General features: G+C 39.7%; 1 pseudogene; it reads left to right on the top strand.

Annotated features, from left to right (window-relative positions):
* The first annotated feature begins 3,327 nt into the window (after positions 1-3,327).
* LOC114024380 lies at positions 3,328-6,427 on the top strand (annotated as a pseudogene).
* Positions 6,428-8,488: the final 2,061 nt, after the last annotated feature.

The following is an 8,488-nucleotide window of genomic DNA, read 5'->3' as shown; positions in this document are numbered from 1 at the left end:
TTTTGTGAAAGTGGCATGCACAGCTGAGAAAGAAGTATACATCCCTTTCTATTCCCATTCACTATTTTCCAGAGGTCTATCATATCTAACTTTTCCAAAATTCTATAGATTTCCTCAATTTCTTTTTTGCTTATTTTATAGTTAGATTTATCTAGGTCTGAGAGCAGTAAATTGAGGTTCCCCCGCTATTACACTTTTATTGTCTGTTTCCTTTTGTAACTCATTTAACTTTTCCTTTTTGAATTTAGATGTTATGCCATTTGGTGACTATATGTTCAGTATTGATACCAATTTATTGTCTATGGTACCTTTTAATAAAATGTGGTTTTCCTGTTTAATCTCTTTTAATTAGGTCTATTTTTGTTTTTGTTTTGTCTGGGATCATGATTGCTACCCTTGCTTTTTTTTTTTTTTTTTTTTTACTTTAACTAAAGATAAGACTTAACAATTCTGGATTACTTTTGTTGTTGTTTTTGGTTATACCTGACTCTTCATGATCCCATTTTTGGCTTTCTTGGCAAAGATACCAGAGTGGGTTGCCATTTCTTTTTCCAGCTCATTTGACAGATGAAGAAACTGAGGTAAACCAGGTTAAATGACTTGCCCAGGGTCATATAGCTAGTAAGTGTCTGAGGCTGGATTTGAACCCAGATCTTCCCAACTCCAGGCCCAGCACTCTACCTACTGCACCACCTACTGGAATCTCAGGGAAGGACACAGATTAACAGCTGGTGTAAATAGCTTCCCACAAGGTTATTAACAAATTAAGTTACAAAATGCAAAGGTACTGAATTAATCATCACTTGAAAAATAGACTCCAAGCTGACTTGTAATACCCCTTTTGTAATGCAACCTGGTTAATTACTCATCTGAATCATCACACCTGGAAACCCCTTGGAGCACTTTATTTACCTGGTATTTATGTAATAGTCATGCTCATTCACTGAGTAAGGCAAAAAGTAATTCCTTGGGTTAGTAACTCAGAGAAGTAACTGTGGAAGCCAGTAATTATGTGATCAAGGGGAGGGTGGAGTTTCTTAGTAACACAGGACAATAGTTACCCCCCACCCTCAAAGCATCTTCCATTTTACCATCAATTTAGATCAGGCTGATTTGAGAATCCCTTGTTTTAGCAGAGATTCTCTCAGGAATTATGACAAAGGTAACTCCAGAAGAACATAGTAGAGGCAAGAGGAGATAGAATTGTGTAAGAAAGTAAGCAGCATTATCATAACTCACATTCCTATAGTGCTTCAAGGTTTACAAAATATTTTATTCACAATAACCACATGGAGCAGATAGTGCAAAGCATTACCCCTATTTTAAAGATCTGGAAACTGAAACTCAGCAGTTAAGTGACTTACTTAGAGCCACAGTACTAGTAAGTATTATTGCCAGGACTAAAACCCAAATCTTTTTACTTCAAGATTGATGCTTTGAAATGAACAGTTTGAGCGAGCAGCTAGGTGCCGCAGTGGATAGAGCACTGGCCCTGGATTCAGGAGGACCTGAGTTCAAATCCAGCCTCTGACATATAACATTTGCTAGCTGTGTGACCCTGGGCAAGTCACTTAACCCCATTGCCTAGCCAAAAAAAAAAAGAAAAGAAAAGAAAAGAAATGAACAGTTTGATATGGGAGTGAATGTAGACAAAGGTAGGGAAAAATATGGGCAAGAAGCTGGTAAAAAAAAAATGTTAATTTCTTAATGTACTTCACTGTGACACTTGCTGTTTCTCCTAGCCAGGCCTTGAGGCCACAGGTTCCCCACCTCTGTCTAGGCTGTTGGCCACATTCAGGTTGACTTTGCTTCCTAAAGCTAATGCAACAGTATAAAATATAGTTTGGGGTGCATTTAAAGTCAGAAAGTACCCTTACACTGCTACTCCCTGATAGGTCCATGGTACTCAACTAAGCCAAAGATCAGTGCAGGCAGTTTATTAGAAAGATTAGGTAGAGCTATAGCTAAAAGGTGGCCAAGTAGTTGAAAAGAATCCAGAAGCCTCTCAAAGAAATATGAAACTACTGAGAGGATCCTATCAGACCCCACAGAGAATGAGATTCATTTCTCTATGGCTCTACAGTAAAGACATTACGTATAATACGATCTTGAGGTCAGATAAGATGCTGGAATGAGCATTTCTCAGCCTCCTTATAGAGGTAGTATCCCAACAAAACACCTTAAAAATACACAGAAGGATGTTCAGAAGGTCACACAAATAAGCAGGGCAATGTTGGCACTACCATGTTAAATTTATAGTTCAATAAATAAGCTATAATAAATTCAGTTTCATATATATAATCTTCTGACCTTTCATTGATGGGAAGTTTTCATGTTTGTTAATGATTTGCTCATTTATAATTTAAAAAATAATTTAAGTAATATCTGGAGTGGCCCTTAGGCACTATGACAGTCAAAACTAGACAGGATGATGTATGCCTTGTACCAACACAGAACATTTAAAGGGTGGCTCACGGCACTTAGCTTCTTCTAAAGAAAGCAGGGGTGAGGCCTGTGGCAGGGCAGAGCCTGTGACAGAATGTTGAGGAAGTCACAGCTGATTCAAAGACGAAGCAGCTTAGCTATGACTTATACCATCTTGAAGGGCTTCTCAGGTGAGAGAGGACAGGGTGGAAGCCATCAAGCTGAGCATCGTCATGGCCTAGAGCAGGAGAGGGATCATCAAAGGATTGCAGATTCAGAGTGGAAGATCTTTTTAGAGGTGAGGACCCCGAAAGGGGGAGTGATTGCTCAAGGTCACATAGGTAGTAAAGTGGCAGATTTGAGATCTTAACCAAGGTCTTCTGACTTTGGAGTCAGTGTTCTTTATACTATACCACACTGTGGTCCTGGTCTTGGCCCCTGGCTAATCAGTCTTGGCCCTTAAGGGACCCCAGGGGAGAAGAGTAGGCTGGGGCCTTATTTCAGGCTGAAATCAATCCCTCCCCATTTGCTATCAACCCATAGAAGATAGCCTTCAGGGGCTGCCCACCTTTTACTCAGGCAGAGGGTGGGCAAACAAAGCAAGACCCAAGAAGACAGTCCTTTAGCCATGCATCCTGGGGGAAACATGTCTTCCCCAATTTAGGGACCTTTAATTTCCCTCCATCCTACCTAAGGGAACTCCAGGAGAATTTGGAGCCAGAATGCACCAGGAAGGACATTCTCTACTAATTAGCTGGTGCTGAGTCAGAAAACCAAGAACTACTTACTAATCTGGAAAAATTTGGTCCCACAAGAGATGACAAATCTTAACTTGGCTGAAAGAACATTGGATTAGGTAGGGATTGAGTCTTTGCTCTGGGTCTCTCTTTTCTCTTCTGCAGAATGGGGCTGGTGGTGGTAGAAAATGTGATCTCTAAGGATCTTTCTAGCTTTGACTATGAGATCTGGAGTATGTATACACCATCTCAATTTAGCCCTAATTTCAGTAACCTTTCTGTGAACTCCCTGACCTTTAGTAAGGTACCTCAGCCCCCTTGGGCCTTTGCAAATCGGGTTGGATTACTCCATTGTTATGGATCATTCTAGATCTAACATGATAGACTAAGAGTTTTTTTTTTAGGGGATTGGTTTCAAACCCTGTCAGCTCCCACCTTTAAAATAAATGTTTGTTCAAGGGGTGCCACCCCACACCCCACCTGAGTAATCAGGTTTCTTGGATTGAAAAAAAAAAGGATTGTTAGCACCTACATATCAAAAAGAATTAGTTGAAATAGAAAGCTACCAAATAATCTGCTTCCTCTCTAGGCAGGAAGCTTTAGCAGTGTGTCTTGTCCCCTTCCCCAGTTCCATCAACTGATACTCATATGTACCCTTCACCATGCTGGGAGCCCTTCTCTAAAACAGTCTCCAGCTTACCAGTGTCCTTGCTAAAATACAGTACCTGTCACTGAAAACAATGCTCCAGATGGGCTCTGATGAGGGCAGAGTACACTCTGACTGGATGGCCCTGTCTCTCAATACACCCCAAGATGACATCTTTTCCTGGAAGCCCTAACAAATTATGGAAGCTTGCATTCCTCTAAAATTCCCAAATCTTCCCCAGAAAAAATGCCTTTTAGTCGTATCATACCTACCTTATCTTGTACTGAGGAAAGTGAGTCCATTTATTCCTATTAAATTTCATCTTGTTAGATTTAGCCCACTGTTCTAGTCCATAGTTTGTTATTTGGTCATTTCAGTCTAGTCTGCTTTTTCATGACCCCATTTGGTGTTTTCTTGGCAAAGATATTGCAGTAGTTTGCCATTTCATTCTGTAGCTCATTTTTACAGATGAGGAATTGAGGCAAATAGGGTTAAGTGACTTGCCCAGGGTCACCCAGCTAGTTAGTGTCTGAGGCCAGATTTAAACTATATCTAACCTACGTATTTTGTTGACTCTTAACTCATTCATCTGGTGTTAGCTACTCTTAACTTCATGTCATCTTCAGATTTTCTAAGAATGCCTTTATACAAGTCATTGATAAAAATGCACAGGGCCAACTGTTAAATCTATGCATTGCTCCCCTGGAAATTTTGACAGCAAAACATTCGGGTCTGGTAATTCAATCAGGTCAAAATTCATCTGAAATCTGTACTATCACTAGCCCACAACCCTTCCATCTTTTACACAAAAATAGGATGAAAGACTAATGTTTTGTTTTTGTTTGTTTTGTTTTTGGCTAAGCAACGGGGTTAAGTGACTTGCCCAGGGTCACATAGCTAGTAAGTGTTATGTGTCTGAGGCTGGATTTGAACTCAGGTACTCCTGAATCCAGGACTGGTACTCTATCCACTGCACCACTTAGAAGACTAATGTTTTGATAAAATCTAACATTATCTATAGTATTCTCCTGATCTACCAGCTTAGTCACTTGTCAAAAAAGAAATAAAGTTAATCTGGCACATCCTGTTCTTGATGAAATCATGAGGGCTCTTGTGATCACTTCCTTTTCTACAATTTCTAGGTTAAGACATTTAATAAAACATTCTGGACTGTTGAAAAATTGAAGTCATGCTCACTGGTCTATATTTGGCAGTCTCCATCCTCTTAAAAAAAAATCAGCAAAACATCCCACCCCCTAATTCTATAGCTCCTCTTCCATTTTCTATGATCTTTCAAATATATTAACAATGGCTCACCAATCACTTATGCCAATTCCTTCAGTAAAAAAGAATATATTTCAACTGGGCCTGGTGACTTCAACTCTTCAATGGCAGCTATAGGTACTTTCTTAGTTTCTTTCACTTATCTTGGTTATCAACTCCCATTTTTGTTCTGTTGTTTCTTGTCAGAGAAAACAGAATGTTGAGGATCCTCTCTGTTTTCACTAAATGAGCTAAAAAAAAAAGACAATTTTTTTTAAAAAATTGGTCTTAAGTTTCCTTTCTAGGCTCAGGTCATTCTGAGCCTCAGTGCTTCTGACATCAATATTATATAGGCCAATGCCATGTTTCACATTTATCACCTGTTACCACTCCTTGATTCCATTTTCTATAGGTGTCTATTTTAAATCATAGACTACCATCAGGAAGAGCCTGATCCCAAGCTTTAGGATGCAAGGATGCTCTGAATTGGGGGCAAAGGCTGTCTCAGATCACTACTTTCCTCTGTAATGGCAAATTACCCATTGATACTAAATCAACTGACTGGTTTCCAACCAGACTACATTCCCAACTTTTTCTCAAAAATATATGTCATTGGCTAAATTATGATATGTGAATGTAATTGAATATTATTACACCTCATGAATGATTAAATAAGGCAGTGCTAGAAGAATGCCACAGCTGCTGCCCCTACCACTTCAGCTGCCACGTGTTCCAGGGGTAGGAGATCGAGGGTGGCAAGCCAAGCTCCAGGCTAATGAATCCCCCAGAGGAGACTCAAGCAATCTCTTTGGAACTCCAGAAGTTATTCCTTCAAATAGACCAAACAGAATGGCATCTAATATCTTTGGAGCATCTGGGGAACCTCAGAATACACCCAAAGGGTCAAATCCTCCAGGAAGCAAAGGAAGTGGTATCTTTGAAGAGCCTACTCCTGTGCAGGCTCGATATTGTTTGAATCCTCCTGGTGGGAAGACCAGTGAAATGTTTGAGTCTCCAGTCACCATTACTGTGCCCTTAGCACATCCAAACAAGCCTAAGGATCATATTGTCATATGTGAAAACGAGGACAGAAAATTGTCACTCAGAGCTGCAGAGAATACAGTCTTCAAGAGAAGGACATGATCAGAAATGTGCGAAAGGAAAGGAGGAACGAGACAAGGAAACTGAGTCTAAACTCAAGATTGACAACCATGAGCCCAGGCCGGGCCTTAGACCTTGCTCACACAACAAAGTCCTCAACCCACCAGGTGGCAAATCCAGCATCTTTTTACTAAAGGAAACTAACACCAGCATCTTCAGACTAGAAACTCTTCTGTTAGAGGGTCAAGGTTTATAGCTTCTAATTAGTACAAGGTGGAGTGAGGTGGAGAGGGGAGGGGTTGATGATTTCTGTGAAGATTTTCATGTAGCTCACTGCTCAAACTTGTCTTCTAGAAATAGCTAGGGCTACACAGGACCAGGGGACACAGAAAACAAATATTATGGGAGTAACAAGGAATTCCTCAGGTTTGCATCCCAAAATTAGTTCCAAATATGATCTTTGATGGGGTGAAAGAAAATGAGGAAAGAGTAGGATCTTCATGGGTTCTAGGAACATCTGTGTTTTGCTAGGCAAATACACATCTAGGGATGGTTCTGCAGCAGTAGCCACTGACAGTTTCACAAGGGGACTAAAAACCCATGTGAATGATGTGTTGGGCAGCTGTCCAAGGAATGCCCCCCTACACTTGTTTGGTAAAGGGATGCAACTTGTGTTTCAGAAGGGGAAATGGATCATTTAGCTCACAGTCCGTTAATTATAGTGATGATACAGGACCTTTACTTTTTCTAGGGGCACTAATATCTGAGAAAATGGGTGTTGAGTCTGTTTGTGTTCTGTTAAGTTTGCCTGTTGTTTTGCAGACATCCTATGAGGCTTTTTTACCTCTTTTCCATGAAAACCAGGGAAAGACTTACTAAGCTGCAACTTGAAAGGGGTATTGGACTTGATTTGACCTCTTGCAAGTAAGTGCTTATTGGTCAAGCCAATTTCCCTTTTCCCTTGTTTGTAGACCTACTTTTTTTTTGTTTAGGCAATTGGGGTTAAGTGACTTGCCTACTAGGGTCACAGAGCCAGTAAATGTGAAGTGTTTGGTCTCAGGCCAGATTTGAACTCAGGTCCTCCTGACTTCAGGGCCAGTGCTCTATCCACTGCGCCACCTAGTTGCCCTAGACCTATTCCTGATAGCAGATTTTTCCATCCAGATCTTCCAGGGTCGTTTGTACCTTGTCATCTAAAAGACTTTGGCCTGATCTTAGATCAAAAGGCCTGCCTTACATAAGAGATTACGTTGGATTTCTTATTAACTTACTTTGAAAGTGAATGATATCTCCCCACCCTTCTCATAAGCCTTACATACCTTTGACTGCCTCTGAAGTCCACCAGTGGTATGAACATACTACTTTCACAAACCACAATTCTTTTCTATGGGGGACAGGGGATGGGGCCTTCCAATACTTTTTAAAGGCCGTATTAAGCTATCCAATTTTTTTCTGATATTTTGGTTATTCGTATTTTTCTAAGACTTTTTTTTTTTTGACTGTAATCAGTTGACGAGGAGGAGAAAAAAATCACTGAGGACCGTTAATTCTTCAAAAATAAACATTTTGGACAATATTGAAAGTGCCATTTTTGATGCTGTTCAACTACCAGTTTCACAAACTGCTGATGACTTTGAACCATTTATGACACCTTAATTACATAAGTACACTAAAAAGTAAGCAGAAAATTTCCTTGTATGAGTGATTATTTACTTCAGGGAATCTTTGCAATCTTCTGCCCAGTGAAACTGGAAACGTTAGATCTGAAAATTAACTAGACCTAATATCAGTGGATAAAACATGAATTTTTTAAGTGGAGATAATAGACTACAATTTTCTTGAAGCTATTCTAATCACATTTAACTATTGAATCATGTCCCTTCAATCCGTTTCATGAAATGTTCCTCAGTCAGACTAAATCACACCGTATTTTACAATTCCATACCACTTGTATTTTGGAACATCTGATATTACCATGCAAGAAGAGCAGATGAGGTTTCATGATGGATATCTGCAAGATGAGCACCAAATTCTGGAAATATTGTTCTATTTACAATATTTAGCAAACTGACACCTTGTATTAATATGCACCCATTGTTCTCAATATTTAAGTACCCGTAGGAAATTGCTGCTAAACACTTCTTATTTGGCAAATTAAGGGGAACTGGCATATGGGATTTGTTAGCCAAAGATTTTACCTCTTCAGGATTCCCTGATGATTTTGGAGATTTCTTTATAGCCAAGATAAGCTTTCTCTTTTCCTATGAGCCTATAAAGTAGAGAAAATACCTAATCTAGCAGGCTGTGTTCTAAGATT

This window comes from Vombatus ursinus, unplaced genomic scaffold (genome assembly GCF_900497805.2).
Source record: "Vombatus ursinus unplaced genomic scaffold, bare-nosed wombat genome assembly UNPS02014821.1, whole genome shotgun sequence".
In the NCBI taxonomy this organism is placed as follows: domain Eukaryota; kingdom Metazoa; phylum Chordata; class Mammalia; order Diprotodontia; family Vombatidae; genus Vombatus; species Vombatus ursinus.
The sequence above is the reverse complement of the archived record's forward strand: the minus strand, read 5'-3'. Positions and strand labels throughout refer to the sequence as shown.